General features: G+C 43.2%; 1 protein-coding gene across 8 annotated transcripts in view; it reads left to right on the top strand.

Moving 5' to 3' along the window:
* Positions 1-1,195: 1,195 nt before the first annotated feature.
* Positions 1,196-16,931, top strand: part of LOC146856160 (hyaluronidase-like) — a 331,244-nt gene continuing 315,508 nt past the window's right edge. For all 8 annotated transcript variants that reach the window (XM_085654208.1, XM_085654210.1, XM_085654216.1 and 5 more), the window contains exon 1: positions 1,196-1,343. The gene's annotated coding sequence lies outside the window, so the exon portion shown is untranslated. The remainder of the gene's footprint in view (positions 1,344-16,931) is intronic.

The raw sequence follows: 16,931 nt of genomic DNA on the forward strand, positions 1-16,931 counted from the left end.
CTGAAACTAGACTGAGTGGTGTTGAGGAGTTTGTGGTAGTTGAGGTATTTGGTGAAGTTTCTGTTGATGATTTTTTCTAAGATCTTAGCCGGTGTCTTTATATTTGTGTTTATATTTTTGCATGCTATTGATCATTTCAAGAAAGATTGAGTATCTCTGCGTGTTTCTACACAAGCGACATTAAAATGATTCTAAATTCTTTTTGCAAGAAATTAGCAACTGCTTTTTGTTGGTTTGATTTCAGACTAAATTGTTTGCTTTTACTCTCCTTGTCTGTAAGAATACTATCTCTTGCAGATTAAGAAGACAACATGTGGTTTGTTGGAAAGGTGACAGTGTCACTATATATCATAAGGAATTAATTACTCTCTGCTGTAAGGTAAAAGTATATTGCAAATCAGAAGAGTTCTTTGACCTTATAAATAAGTTTGCCTTTTGGCCTTGTTCCTCTTTATGGTCACACAGCTTCTGATTTACTTGCAATATCTTTCTAATGTACGGCAGTGAGTACTTTAGTCCTGTAATTATGGAATAGCCTGCATCGGTGATATATATGTTCAGGTTGATGAGCTGAAGTCAGCTGCCTCGAAGGCTGCCTTTGAATGCGGTGGTCATGCACCTGAGAGGTGCCCCACATGACATAAATGGGCTGGACTGCAAAAAAGCCTCTAACAGACCAGCACCCAGACAGAGCACTGCCAGTAACCTCTGACTACCTCACTACATAAAAACCCAGCTTGGTAAGCTTTACAGTAGAAGCACGCTAGAGGAATGGGCATCTGTCCCTGCTTCTCAAGCACAGAAGTGAAGGAAAGCAGCACGAGTGACATTAAGATTTCTGAATTGTTAAACAACCAATTGTATGAACAGTTCTATGCTTTAGTAATTAGTTCTATCTAAGAATTAGAAATTCATTAAATCAACTACAAAATGTAAGAAGTTTAGACGCAGGGCTCTGAGGGAATCGATAACTGTGATTTGAGACTGAGAGTGTGCAGTATTATTTGTCTCTAGCTTGATCAGATATTTCCTGTTACATGTTTGATATGAATTAGTTAATGTGAAAGCCCTCCCTATCTAAGATGTAGGCTAGGCACTGAATCTCATTGAGCAGATAGCTGAAATGTGATTGGCTGTCCTGAAAGCCCACCCACTCCAAAATCATTATAAATGATTTGTTCTTCAAGGTTCTCACAGTTTGGCCTGGTAAGAACAATACTGGAAGCTCATGGACTCAGTAGTTCACACTATTCCTGAAAACAGCTGACCACATGTTTGAGAGAAGCTCATTTCCAGCGTGAAGCCCTTCTTGAACAAAACCTACATGATTTAGACTGAAACAGGTAGAAAGGCATTGATTTTCTTTCATATTTGTAAGTGTTTAACAGTTGTTGCTGTGCATTGAGATATTTGGATAGGAATGTACAACGCCATTGTTAGCTATGTCTTTTATTACTCGTGAATATTCCTGCAGAGCAAGTTTTTGTAAACAAACCGTTTTTCGAAAATAATAGGACTCAGCTCTATTAAGTTATTGGAGCACCGCCCTGTAGCAATGTGAACAGCAAGGATTGGTCTGTGCTTCAGAGGGAGCCCTTTCAGTGCAAGACCAGAGTGGGAAGGAGGCTGAGTCTGCTAAGGTAGTCTCAGGGGACACAGGTTTGCATGCAGTTCAGCTATGTAAGACTGCCAACATATTAATTGCAAGGAACACAGACCTGTGCTGTAGTTTATGTACAATGCACACTGTCAGCTGAACAAACTTGCACTTCCAACTCTCACCAAGGCAGTTGGAGTTGTGCAATCTGATGCTCTGTAAAAGTAGTTTCTGTCTCTTTTTAGGCTGTAAAATCGCACCACACTTACTTGCAAATGGCTTCAAGAGCACAAGCGTATATAAGGACTCCAAAACCCTTGAATATCCAGGTGCTGACAGAGTCAGCCTACTGCAGTTCCAGTAGGCATCACAGCTTGTTGTATCAACCCTACATTTTTAGGGGAATCATTCATGTTTTCTTCTGATGGGTCAAGTGATGTTAAAATGAACATGGAGTGTGTTTTGTTTTTACTGCACACATTTTTAACACTTTGGAGTTTCTTACTGCTGGGTCTAAAGCTTTTCTTCTCTTCCTGTATTTGAACAAGTTTGCAGCAAGATGGTCCTTGGGGGTTTGAGCGCTCTCACTGGTCATGTTGAGGAACTTGCACAGGGTATTCTGAGATAGATGCACAAAAACAAATCTGCCCATAATGAATGTCCTATTGGTACTGGCAGGTCTGCTAGTGCCGGTTTCCTTGATAGTGGCATCCAGATACGATTTTAGACTTTAATGCAAAAGAACACCAGGGGTGGAGTTTTCATTCTAGTTGCTAAGTTGGTCCATCACATGAAAGTGGGTCTTTCATTCCACGTAAACCATGGCTTGACTTGACCTCATGAACCCCTAGCAGGCTAGGAATACTATGGAATCATATGTGGTCTAAAAAGAATTTGCTATCTAAACCCAGGTTAACATAGAAAAGTTAACCTGGGTTTAGATAGCAAATTCCCTGGGTGGGGTTATGAGAAATGTGAAACCCTGGAAGTCTTGGATTTTCTTTCAAAAGCTTTTGTGTCTAAAGATAACATACAGTGTGTGCTACATAAGAAACGTTCACTGTCAGGTACATATTTGATGCACATGCTGACATGTTCTGAGAAATTATAAGAGAGAGGTCTGATCACAAATTCACTGCAAATGTTTGGAGGTCCCTTTATAGACTATTCCTCGCTCCTGTGGCAACTCAAAACATAGCAGCCTGGTAAGATCTGGTTGGTGAAAGTATCTTCATGAAAGGGACGCCAGATAACAATAAGGAGAGGGAGATGCCATACGGAGCCCACTAGCAATTGATAATTTTAAGTGTCTGGGTAGGAGGAGGTACCTATTAAGTCAGTAGGTCTTACTCAGATGCTACTACCTGAGAAAGAGCTAAAAGGCTTGACTCTAGAGGTAAGGTGTGACACAGAAGAAAGGCTGGCTAGGACCTTGTTTTCTGTATTTTGGAGATGTTCACTCTGATGAGCAGCTTACTGAGTATATTCACTCCGGCGAGTGGCTTACTGAGTATATTCACTCCGGCGAGTGGCTTACTGAGTATATTCACTCTGACGAGTGGCTTACTGAGTATATTAACTTTGACGAGTACCTTAATGGGAATGTTCACTCTGGCAAGTGCCTCACTATGGATGGTTACTCTGGTGAGTACCCTACAAGGAATGCTCACTCTTGGCAAGTTACTTACAGGGCATGTTCTCTCACGGAAGTTTTAACTTCTGCTGCATTAGAAGGCTCTGGTTTAACAGACACGCACATTGACTGACTGTGTGAAAAATTGCAGAAATGTGTGAACTTAATGCTCACTTCTTTGAATGTCAGCTGGTGTATTCTTTGCATCTGCTTAGATCTGAGTGGGTTTTCAGGTCATTTCAGTTAACTGTTCATCTATGTCCCACATGGGTGACTTGAAGTGATGTGTGTAAGGGTACACTTGAATCGTGCTTTACTTAAGGAACCCTCGAGGAGCAGTCATAGCAGGAGCATCCCTGGGGTCTCACCAATGCATGTTGTACATTTTTACACAAAGCAGTGAGAGAGAGGGAGAGGATGTGTGTGTGTGTGTCTGTCTGTCACAAAAGAAAGATCAATATAAGTAGGGAGCTGGCCATCAAATGTACTGAGCAGCAATCGATCATGAGACGCAGAGTAGGTCTGGTCTTAACATCACTGCCTAGAACCCCTCTCTTGGCTAGCATCAATTCATAACCTGGTTCGATAGCACTGACCTTTGCATCCATCTGACAAATGATGTGAAGTCTAGTTAAGTTGGGCCAATCATCTGTTTGAATGTTTGCCCTGATTGCTCCAGGGAAAGTTAGGGAAACTTGGTACTGCAAATTATGTGAGGAAGAATCTTCTACAGCTTCATGTGAAGCCCTGTACAGTGGAAAGATTATCCTCAAATACCACTGGGTTGTTAGCTGCACCAAGTTTTCCCGCAGTAATGCCGAGATTAAACGTATCTGGCAGACAAGGTTCACTTGGTCCCACCATTCTCTCATCTACTTTAAGATACTTAGCTTAGGCTCTGGATTCCCATCTAGGTCTATTAGGACTGAACACAAATACAGATCCTTCCATAAAATATCTCTTCCCTCGCTGAGTGAGGCTTTGGAATCATCCGCTCCTATGCTGGTGGACGAACGTGACGCCACCACATTGGAATGCTGGCTGAAGTCCAACTTGGAAGACGCTGCTCCCCTGTCCTGACGAACATCAGGGAGTACTCACCGTCCCCTCCTTGGTTTAACGAACAGTTAAGAGCAAGTAAAAGGACATGTAGAGTTCGGGAAAGGAAACAGTGCATACATTATTCACTGGATGATAGGAAAATATATAAGACTGCCAATAAATCCTATTACCATCTGGTAAAAGAGAACAAAATAAATTATTTACAGGCAAAGCTTGATATGGCTCAATATAAGGGAAAAGTAATTTTTAACATAGTGAAATCCTTCACCTCCCCTTTAGCAATGAAGAAAGAATCCCCTGACTCAGCTGACTGGCTCAGCAGGTTGCTCTATCCTTCCACAATAAAATTGCCTTAATTCAACAATCTTTTTGGAAATCACTGAAGAGAACCTAGTGATAGAGCAATCTTTGTCCAAAAGGGTTGACTCCTCGCTTCCCCCTATGTTATCAGAGTTCCCTAAAATACTACAAGCCGGCTCACTCCATTATCTTAAAGGTCTTCGGTCCGGCTCTCCAAGTGATGTCTGCCCTGCAAAATTATTGGCTTCCCTTGCCACTACGATTAATGCCACAGTAAATATGGGTCTGAATTCCTCCCTCTCTGCTGGGAAAGTGCCACTTATCTGGAAGCAGGACAAAATCCTTCCAATTTAAAAAAAACCTTTGGTTGACCATAATGATCCTGCAAACTATAAGCCGATCTCTCTTTCTGGCTCGCTCCAAAGTTCTGGAAAAACATGTAAATAAAGTAATTTCAAATCACGCAGAAAGCCACAATCTGTTGCACCCATATCAATCTGGTTTTAGGGATAATTTTAGCACTGAGACTGTCCTATTGGAAGTAACTGAGTACATTAGAGGAAAACTGGATCAGGGTAGAAGGGCTGTCCTGATATTTCTCGATCTGTAGGCAGCATTTGACTCTGTCACGCACAAGAGACTCATTCACAGATTTAGGAATCTGGGAATTGGCGGGACAGCATTGGCCTGGTTGGATTCTTTCCTGCAGGACAGAACTCAAGAGATATGGCTTCCCTTCTATTCAGCCCCCATTCCTGGCATGAGGGAGGGAGTTCCTCAGGGCTTTATTCTTAACCCGATCTTTTTAACCCTACTTGTCCCCTCTGGCATCCGTAGCAGAGGCAAACGGTGCAAAGATCATATCCTACGCGGAAGACTCCCAACTGATTTTCACCTGCGAAAAAGGAGCTGATTTCGACGGTGTTTATATCAGAGCCTGTCTTTCAAAGGTGTTTCAGCGGCTTAAGGAGAATCAACTCTAATGCAACTCGGATAAATCCGCGATTATCTTCTGTGGCCAACCCGCAGTCAGTAACTGGAATGCATTGTGGCCTGAAAAATACTCGCCACCCTGTACCGACCAGTCATCTGAGAGAAATCTCAGTGTTTTTCTGGATAATGCCTTGTCCATGAGGTCTGAGGTCCAAAGTTTGGTTGGCACCTGCTTCAGCATGTGCCTATGTTAAAACAATTTCTTACACTCTTGACAATAGAGACCAGGAAAATAGTGGTCCAGCCTTTGGTGACGTCAAGACTAGACTACGCAAATGTCTTGTATTTGGGCCTTTCCAGCTGCCTTGTACAGCGCCTGCAAGTAGTACAAAACGCTGCAGCCAGGGCGATCCTCCAACCTAAGCTAAGGTGTCATATGTCACCCCTCCTTAAATCCCTCTATTGGCTGCGAATTAAAGAAATGATCAAATTCAACCTAGCAAACGAGTTAATCGCTACATCCCGGCTCGGTCTCTAACTTCCCCCTCCCCTGACCTAGCCTGTACTCCCAAAGTATGCTTTGCCCGGATGAGCGGCAGATCATTTGGTTTCCTGGGGTCACAGGCTTGGAACAGACTCCCGGCCTCTTTACGAGCCATTTCAGATATTTCAGACTTCAAGAAACACCAGAAAACATGGCTTTTTAAAACTTAGCAGCGTATCTGCTTCAGTCAGAGACGGGACACTCTTTTGAGTAGCTGTAGCGCTACACAAAATCCGTCTCATTCATTCATTCTTGATGTGAGTAAACTGAGAGAATCCACTGTCATACTTGACAGAATGATTCCTCCTCAGGTGTCCACTGAAGCAAATACACTTAGCCTGAGTGAAAGTAACATTTGCTAATTCGCAAGACTTCCAGAAATATCTCATTAATCAATTTTGCATAATTTTTGCTATAAGGAAACTCATTCAAGTAAAAAATGTTTAACTTTACAGTTTCTACTTCAACCAGTGTCCTGCTGATGTCCTATGTGACTTTTTTCAGCAAGGTATTAGTGTGCATGATATTTTTTATCTCCAGTAAATTGCAAACCACATTTTTACTAATTTACCCGAAATCCTCCCGCACCCCCAAAAAACATACATAATTTCATACACGCCTAGATTACATCCCATAAATTAAATTATTCAAAATCCAAACTAGTTGGCTGAGAATGCTGCAATCGTGCTGAGAAACCCTCAGCGGGTGTCTACAGTAAATGATGTTGTGCTTTAAGATTTGACATAAGCTAACGAACTGCATGATCTAAAGGGGAGAAATTCGGTTAAAACTGAAATATGTTGAATTTTTTTTATTTTTGCCCTTTTCATTAGTAACAGTCACACTTGATATTTCTGCAGGGCCGAAAAATATCCATCCTACAGTATCCTCTGTAAGGGTGACACGTCTGAGGAAGTTACTATTGTTGTGACTCAAGCCACAGGACTGTTTGACAGATAAAGACATTAATTTATGAAGCCATGGTCTGTGGAATATGAATAAAGTTAACAGCTGCAGAATAAATAGATTACTAAATGAACAAATACAGGTGCAAACTGTATTTCCTTATGAACTGCCATGTGATAGTCAAGCACTATCATGCGATGTCTGTCCTTGTTAGTATGCACTAAGAAGACACCGTGGAGGCCATATAAAGAAATGGTAAATATCAAAGTGACTGCATTGCCAGATCATGAAGAATGGCCAAATAACTCTTTCCAAACTCTTCCGTACTCTATCCATCCTTTATCCTATTCATTCCACTAACAGGCTCTCTGACTCACCCCAAACCTCTTTTACTGCTATGAACTCCCAAGTAACCCTTTCTAAACTCTTTCCTCCTCTATCCATCCTTTATCCTATACCAACTAACAGGCTCACATGTCAATCACATCTAATAATATTTTATATTTCCCTTTACTAATCCACCACTAACCCAATTTAGGGTTCCGGAGTAGTGTGTTACTTGCTGAAAAGTGCTTCAAATCCTCACCAGGGGTAGTAAGCGATATATAAATACAATTACAATAATCATGTGTGAACCTGGGAACCCATTGGCCCTGCAGCATCTTTATAGGAATGTCAGTTTGCTTAGCTCTTACCCATGCAAGTGAATGATACCTCTGTCCTTTTGTACCGAGTTTCACAGCCCTCACTATGTGTAGAGCACATAGTAAGTGGAGAGCAGCTCTGCAGTACTTGTTACCCGCTACATGTATCACTAGCAGCAAGAAGTGGTATTCATTCTGTTATGCGTGAAAAGAGTTTGAGTAGATGAGTGACTGGTTGTGTGAGTGAATGGTTGATTGGGTGGCAAGCAGAGTTAGTGACCAAGGGGATCATTTATGGGATGAGTGATACAGAGTGGCGCAACAAGTAACCTAGCTGCACTGCCCTGCGCCACAGGGAAAGGGCAGGAATGCACCATATTTATCTGATACAGTGTATTCCTGTCCTTTTCGCCTACGCTGGCACCGTTTCGGCAGCCTAGTGCCAACACAGACACCCTTAGTTCAAGGGTGCCTGTGTTGTCAGCAAGATTGTTTTCGAGCAGGAAAGAGCTCCTTCCTGCATAACAACAATCCATAGAGGTGTTTTTCTCCTACTATGTGTGCTGCAGAATGCAGCAAAAATAGAAAGGGGAAAACAAGGAGAAATACAGATATTTCTCCTCATTACCCCTGCTCTGGGGAGGCGTAAGATTTTGGCATATTCCCAGATTTGGAAGTCCTTGTAAATCTGGGAATGCATCAAAACCCATGGGAGTTGCGTGGGAACACCTACCGCAACGCCCTTGGAATGCCTCCCTTGCACCGAGTATGGTGACGCAGTGATTCAACTGCTCTATTTTACTCAAGATTTATGAGGCCACTCAAAGCCACGCAACGTGGCATTGCATGGCTTCATAAATCTTACTCATAGCCTTTCATCACACATGTACACTTTGCATGGTGCAGACGTCATGCAAGGCTCTCATAAATAACCACCCTCCCAAGTGTGTGTTTGACTGGGTGGATTTTGCCTCAATTATCACATACAGTGACTCCGAAGAAAACACTACAAATGAACCAAAAAATTGGAAGAGTACTGAAAAATACCCCAGTTGCTGGTATGAGCAGATTACCACAATACAGCTCCCAAAAAAATGTTCTTAATTTTTGTAACTTCTAAAAAATTATTTTTATTTTATTTGATATCTTTAAATTAAATATTTCATTACAAATTAAGTTAACAGTGCTATATTTTGTTTTCTTTTGTCCTGCATTTAAAACAAATATAGAAAATTATTTTACATTACTATTTAAATAAAATATTAGTACTCGTTGTCGTTAAAACATTTTGAAAATGCATATTTTTGTTCTTTATTCAATGTATTAATTTATGGAAATATATGTATAAAATTATTAATTTACAAAAGCATGATAAGAAATGTTAGGTAATATAAATGGTTTTAAATATACAATCGATGGTGAAAAAAATAAACTATCTTATACAAAACAAGGTTACTTTTTGATTAATTTTCCTAACTTTAAAATACATGGCAGCCTTTTTAGGTCTCGCCTGATTCAGCGCTTGCGCTGATCTGGCCGAGACATTTTGTAAACAGGCTTTTTCAAAGTGCTGCCGTGGCCTAAAGCTACAGTGCACGTGAACGTGCACGCGCGCCACCCGTTGCACGCGATCGCAATCGCGATCACTTTCACTTTCGCGGCCGCGGCCGTGTGGCGAAAGCTTGTTATCATCATGACATTATATACAATGACAGACATAATGCACCCGGTGAGGTTGTTTATGTGTAAATGCATGTATAACCTTATTCAATACCAGGGTATGTTATATAAGATTTTGCTCACATGAATGTTAGTAATCTCACTCACATTCTTGCAAGGTAGCGGTTTCACTAATGCAGGCAAACTGATTATGACACCATGACATCGGAACTACTGTTTTCCGTTCCGTTAATTTTTACCTATTAACAGCATACACACGAGATTGTGGCTATTATTTATATCTTTTCTGAGTGCTCAGATACGCTCATTACATATTTTGGTTTCAACCATTTGTGTGTGTTAAACTCAGATACTTCTTTGGTATAGTTTTAAATACGATATAACTTTATTGAGAGGTCACACATTCCTGAATCTCCCTGTCAGCCTATCCAGACACGTCATTATGTTTTTAAACATCACAATGGAGCATCTCGCTGCGCTGTGTTTAATTATTCCATGGAGCCTTCAGGAACACGTGGTTTGTTTAGACTCGTCTCCTTTACATCTAGACTCTCGATGTGCTGGTGTTGTCCAGAACCACGGGTTCACTTTTACCACCTGGTAAGGGAATGCTGCTAGAAAGCCCAGTACTAGCAGACCATCTTTAACATACTATTTACATTTTTACCTATTAACAGCATACACACGAGATTGTGGCTATTATTTATATCTTTTCTGAGTGCTCATATACGCCCATTACATATTTTTGTTTCAACCATTTGTGTGTATTTAAACTCAGATACTTCTTTGGTATAGTTTTCAACACGATATAACTTTATTGAGAGGTCACACATTCCTGAATCTCCCTGTCAGCCCATCCAGACACGTCATTATGTTTTTAAACATCACAATGGAGCATCTCGCTGCGCTGTGTTTAATTATTCCATGGAGCCTTCGGGAACACGTGGTTTGTTTAGACTCGTCTCCTTTACATCTAGACTCTCACGGAGGTATTTAGATACACGTCAGCAGGCTTTGTCCACACCAGGAAGTGTTATCGCGTGCAGCGCTTTAGAACCACGGATACAGGTCCCTTCAGGAACTTTGGCTGAACAAGTAAGTTCATACGACTTACGTAACACTGCTGAAGCCAATGCATACAGGCTAAATGACAACACCGATGTGCTGGTGTTGTCCAGAACCACGGGTTCACTTTTACCACCTGCTAAGGGAATGCTGCTAGAAAGGCCAGTACTAGCAGAACATCTTTAACATACTATTTAAAGTGACACGGAGGCCAAAAGTCATTTCCCTTGGAGTGGCACTCTTAGGAGCCACAGAATGGATTAGTGACAATTGGGGACAAAACGCTGGTGGGGATTGCTACCGTACTTGCCTCGCAAGACACTGATAATGTCTGGAGAGCGGCATCTCCCCCGCCTTTGGTTTCCACGAAACAAGCAATGGACTGGTGTGTCAAACAGGAATTAAGAGTTTCTCGCTCTCACAGGGTTGCCCCAGGGAATACAAAAAGATATGGGGGTAAATGGTTGGCATTACATGGGATGCTCTAAATTGTAATCATCCTGCATTGTACCATATTCTGTCTCTCCATGATCCTTACTACGCTATTATGCATGGTTATGTAACACTGTGGCTATTGACTCAAAACAATGCAATTCAGTCTATATATAAATTATTTTAAAAATACAAATAAAAATAAAAGTTTACCTAGAAGCTGGCACCAACCCAAACTCTACGGCCCTTCTAGAAAACCTCAGAAACCTTGGCCTAACTCAGCACACCACCAGACATCTACTGAACCCGATTTACTCATCCATCAGCAGAATCACAGTCGACAAGCCAGCAACCATGACCTGGACAGACCACGCCCTCATCAGTTTCAGAATACTCATCCCACACCATCTGACCTTCCACCATGGAGCTGCCCTCGACAACTGAAAAGCAGCTCAGAAGAGGAGTGGGCTTCCACTCTTTCCAAACTTTGGCCTGAGCACACAAGTGAATTGCTGAAAGCCATCAAAAACCTCAACAGCTGGATCACAGCATGCACCAACACTTTGGCTCCTCCCTAGAGCAACCCAATGGCAAGAGCCTGACCTCAGGCCAGCTGGTACACAGAGGAACTCAATCTAACAAAACACCACTGCAAGCAACTGGAATGCAAATGGAGAAAAATTCAAGATACCAGAGATAAAGATATCTTCAAATCAGCCTTAAGACACTACCACCAACAGATCGGGAACACCAATCGCACAGCGTTAGCAGATCGCATCAACACCAGCACTAACAGCAGCAAGTAAATTTCAACTCACCTCCTGTCACCTCCAGCACCATCATCACCTCACAAGACCTCTACACCAAGCTCTCAGTACTCTTCTGTAAGAAAATCTACTCCATATACAGCAAATTCAACACTCAAACTGACCCTGTCACCGTCAAAACTCAACTCACTATCACAAGTGATGAACAAACCAATGCCTCTCCAATCACCTCAGCAACCATCAGCTCTATGGTTGCCATGTAGTCCCTCTCCTCTGCACGAGAGATTACTTTTTGGAGGCATATCTTGAATTGATTCCATTTTTTTTCGACTTGTTCAGTGTTCTTAGATCCAGTATTGGTCTAAACATCTTGTCCGCTTTTGATACCAGAAAGTAATTCAAGTAGACCCCTTTGTCTCTCTCTCCATGATACAACTTATATGGCTCGTTTTCTTACCTTTACTTTTTGTCGTAGGCAATGTTGTACTCCTTTTACTCATATCTTTTTCAGTGGTATAGTCAGAGGTGTCTCTGTTAACTCTATGCAATACCTATATTTTCTAATATTTAGTATTCATTTGTTGGAGGTGATCTGCAGCCAACTGGTAAACTGTGTACAAGGGTGTCCTGTGTAAGTCACTTACATGTATGCATTCTTCCTTTGGAGGTTCTTCCTCATCCACAAAGGAGCGGTTTATTATGTACACAGCACTGTCATTGTGGCGGTGTCGTTATCTCGCTCCAGTGCTGCCTGAAGACTGCGTGTGTGATGTGTGGCTGCAAGTCTCCCCTTCTGGGTGCTCTTTTTCTTTGAGCCATTCCTTCTCTGAATGGTCCCTTGTACTGTAGGGCTCCAACGGCCTTGGAAGTTCAATTATCCTTCTTCATGCGCTGCTGTGTTTTGTCCACTGACTCTTAAAACAAGCATTTGCAATGCAATAGGTCTCGCATTTGCGAGACTTTGAGCTACAGGCATTGTAAATGACGAACCTTTTATGTATGTGCTGGTTTTGAAAACATCTAAATAAAAGGCATTGACATTTACAATACCAATAGCTTAAAATTTTGCAAATGCGAGACCTATTGCATTGCAAATGCTTGTTATATGTACTGTTAGTAAATATATTGTGAAATAAGAACTTTGTATTAAATTTGAAATGTCTCTAATTACGTATCCTCAAGTTTATCTTTTATTCGATTTTGAAATTACTTCAGTGTTCATATAATATATATATCTTTTTTAATCTTCATTTACCGTTTTCAGTATACAATACACAGTAATATACTGACTCCGATAAAATGACAAAAAAGGAAAACACAAATTAGTCATAGGTGACTGTCAACATACGAAAACAAGTCCCCACATTGTTCAATTTACGTTAAAGGGTGCAGTCTGATCTGCCTATATAATACCTCACTTTGGTTCCCCATATGTAGCAGTTTATTGCGTGCCTTGAGAGCTCATAGAACGTATGGTCAACAATGTACCTTGCGGTGGAGTCATAGGTTGAATAATCTCCGTGGTTCGAGTCCTCAGCCTATTCCAGACGGAACCAGGCCGTCACTCAAGTGGGCAGAGCGTTGCGAATGTGCTGTCATGTTATACTGTTTTAGGGGCCCCCAGATGTCACGTGGGCGAGACATCCTGGGGAGGGTGGAGGCAAATAAATCATAGATGAGGTTGCAGTAAGCGGGACTCGTGAGCCAATCACTGTGTCGTCGTGCAGCTTTGCACCCCCATTTTAAAGCTATTTCCCGCTTAGCCAATAAGAGACATGTCGCTGTGAATTCCCAAACTGGTTTTGGAATATTTGTAACATAGCCCATCAGAGCCACTTCAGGGGTCGGAATCAGGTCGAGTCCCACCATTTCCCCGAGTGTGCGATATACAGCGGTCCAGTACGTTCTTACCGCACTGCATGTCCACGTAAGGTGTACGAAATCTGCATGCGGGGATGTGCATTCCAGGCAGTGGTGTGGCCTGTCCGCGTCTATTCTGTGTGATTTGATTTTTCAGGTGTAATGTATATTCTCCTAAGGAATTTAAAATGAAGGAGTTTATGGCGGCTATTTAAGGAGATTGTCTTAATCTGTTGGCATTAGGCCTCCCATTGGTCATCTGTGATGGGATGTCCTAAGTCCGTTTCCCAAGCGGTACAGACTGCGGAGTCGTTGATTGGGATCTCTGCCGTGCAAGACCTGTACAATTTGGAGATTAGATGAGTGCCCGTGTCATTGTCGAGAACTATTGATAATGGCAGAAACGGACTGGGTTCCACGGGGAATCCAGGGATCTTGGCCCGCACAGCGGAGAGGATGCGGGTGATGAGTACGAACTTGTCCATGAACCATGCATCCGGGAATGCATTCGCGTCTGAGGCAGATAAGGCCTGTCCGTGTATGTAAAGAGCGCCCACGGTGGAAATGCCAAATCGGGTCAAGGTGTGCTGAACCAACCTTTCCCAGGTAATGGGGAACCAGCGGCGATTGGGAAGCGGCAGGCTTGTAGAATAAAAAGTCGGAGAACCCATCTGCCTAACCAGCTTGTGCCAAGCCCAGCTGGTTGTGGAGACTGTCTGGATACCCCGGGGGTCCCGAGGGAATCCCAGGGGTAGTACCGTGTTCAGGATATCTGGTAAAAGTAGGTCAGCCTCCAGCTGCAAATACGGGATCCTGGCATCATGGTGGAACCAAGCATGTGCATAACTGCACTGGGCTACCAAATAGTACAGCTGCAGATTAGGCACCCCCATGCCGCCCCTATGATAAGGAAGCATTATAACCTCCCATCGAACCCTGGGGCGCTTGCCCCCCACGCGAGCCGGATGAGTAGTGTGTTAATGGAGCGGAAAAAATGATTAGGAAGCGGAATTGGTATATATAATTGAATAAATAGAGAAATTTTGGGAGTACGATCATTTTAATCAGGGCGACATGTCCAGCTAGCGAGAGTGGGAGTCTGAGCCAGAGATCCACCTGCTGTTCCAACGAGTGTATCGCTGTTCCGTAATTAGATAGAATGATCTCCGCGGTGTCTAAGTGGATGTTGATGCCCAGGTATTTGACCGACTCTGTGCACCACGTCAAGGGGAACTCCATATCCCACTGGGCTGTATGCGGAGTGAGAGGAAATATTACAGATTTGTGCCAGTTTATACCGAGGCCCGAAAATCCCCCAAATCGAATGATCTCACAGATAAGCGGGTCTAAGTTATGTCTAGGGTCTCGGACATATAAAATAATATCGTCCGCATAAAGAGACACCAATAGTGGTCCTGTATTAAATTGGATTCTCCTGTGTAGACTGCGTTCCTGAAAATGCCGGACTAAGGGGTCCATGGCCAGGATAAAAAGCAAGGAGGACTGACAGCAGCCCTGTCTTGTGCCGCGGGAAAATGTGAAGGAGCGTGAAAGTGTGCCATTTAAGCGAAGCCTGGCGGTGGGGCCAGAATATAGCAGCGCCGTAAGCTTGATGAACCCAAAGGGCATGCCCAGCCTTCTCACTACAGTCCAAAGGAACGGCCACTCTAGAGAGTCAAATGCTTTCTCCGCTTCCAGCAGGACCGCTGCGTCGGGGATATTCTATGAAGGACGGCAAAAAGTGTGCGTAGATTGAGAGACGTAGAATGGTGGGGTTCAAAACCCGATTGGGCAGGGGAGATAATTTTGCCCATCAATAATGCAAGATGGGTCGTGATCGATTTTGCCAATATCTTATCATCGAAATTCAACAGCGATAGCGGTCTATACGAACCACATTGCCGAGGGTCCTTGCCCGGTTTTGGTAATAAGATGGTAGCAGCTTCCCTCAAAGTGGGAGGCAATTGGTTCTGTTCCACAGCTTCATGGTAGACCTCAATGAGTCTAGGAGCTAAGATGTCCTTATACCATTTATAGAAGTTGCCCGTAAACCTGTCAAGGCCAGGGGCAGTGAAACCATTAAGTGCGTCAACTGCATCAAATATTTCGTCCTTTGAGAAAGTTTCAGCAAGGAACTCCTGCATGTATTTGTATAAGTACACTAATGCAATTTCCTCAAAGTACCCCTTGCGCTCTGTGGGTGAGCAATCATGTTTGGAAGTGTATAATTGCTCATAATAGGACAGGAATTCATCCCTCATATCAGTGGTATCAGTTAACGTAGCCCATGTGGCCGCGCAGAGCTCAGTAATGTGTGCTGCAGAGTACTGGGGTCTAAGAAGCTTCACCAGTGTGCACCCAGGCCGCTCCCCTCACCGTAGTGGCGCGCTGTAGTGTATTTGCTGAGATAATGTGCCTCCCTGTCGGCCAGTTCACGAAATTCAAGCAGCAACGATAGTCGCCGCTGTTCCTCTTCGGATGTGTCCGAAAGGCCCTGCATGGATGCGTCTAGAGCCGTCAACTGTTGTTCAATGTTTGCGAAAGTTTTCGGTAAATCTCTCAGGACTCCCCAGTGCTTGGAAATCACAACTCCCCTTATGTATGCTTTAAAAGCCTCCCAAAGTGTTGCCCAAGTGTCTACCGAGCTCGTGTTCAGATCAAAGTAGTCTTCAATGGCTTCCCTAAGGTCTTAATCGAACAATGTGTCGTTTAGGGCCCTGCTAGGGAATCTCCACCTACACTCCTGTCCCTCGGGTGTGGGGATGCGAAGTTTAAGTAACACAGGTGCATGATCGGAGTATGACCTGGGCAAAGTCTCGGTTATTGTGTGCCATGGAATGAGGACAGAGGAAAGCAGCCAAAAGTCCAGTCTGCTCTAGGTATTGTACTTGGCTGAGTAGTGAGTATATCCCGGGTTAGTCTGGTATTGCAGTCTCCATATATCAGTGAGTTGAAACGTGTCACAGGATTCTAACAATACCCGTCTGGCCCTAGGCTTAGTTTCAGCAGTGCCAGAGGAGCCGTCAACTATGCAGTCCATGAATTAGTTGAAATCCCCACCCAATAGCATACGGCCTGATCCCCAGCTTGTGAGAGTAGCATCTAAGTCTTGGAAAAATTCTGGGCTATCAACATTCAGGGCATAGACGCATAGTAGCGTAAACAGGTGGCCCATCAGATTGCCCACTACTATAGTGTATCGTTCGTCCCAGTCTGTCTGGGAATGAGTCAGTGAGAATTGGAGATGTTTATGGATTAAGATTGCAGTACCCCTTGCATAAGTGCTATAGGTGGAGAAGTAGCGGTGGGGCCCCCAACCAGATGCGTAGTGTGTGGTGTCAGATTTTGGTAAATGCGTTTCCTGTAGGAAGGCGATGTCAACCTTGTGACGTTGCAAGTAATGTAGGACATGCTTTTGTTTCTTAGGGTTATTCAGACCCCGAACGTTCCAGGTCATGAGGACTAGGTTTGAGTGATCAACTAAGTTAGGAACCGTGTTCTGTTGTGT

Source organism: Triturus cristatus, chromosome 4_1 (assembly GCF_964204655.1).
Source record: "Triturus cristatus chromosome 4_1, aTriCri1.1, whole genome shotgun sequence".
Lineage (NCBI taxonomy): Eukaryota > Metazoa > Chordata > Amphibia > Caudata > Salamandridae > Triturus > Triturus cristatus.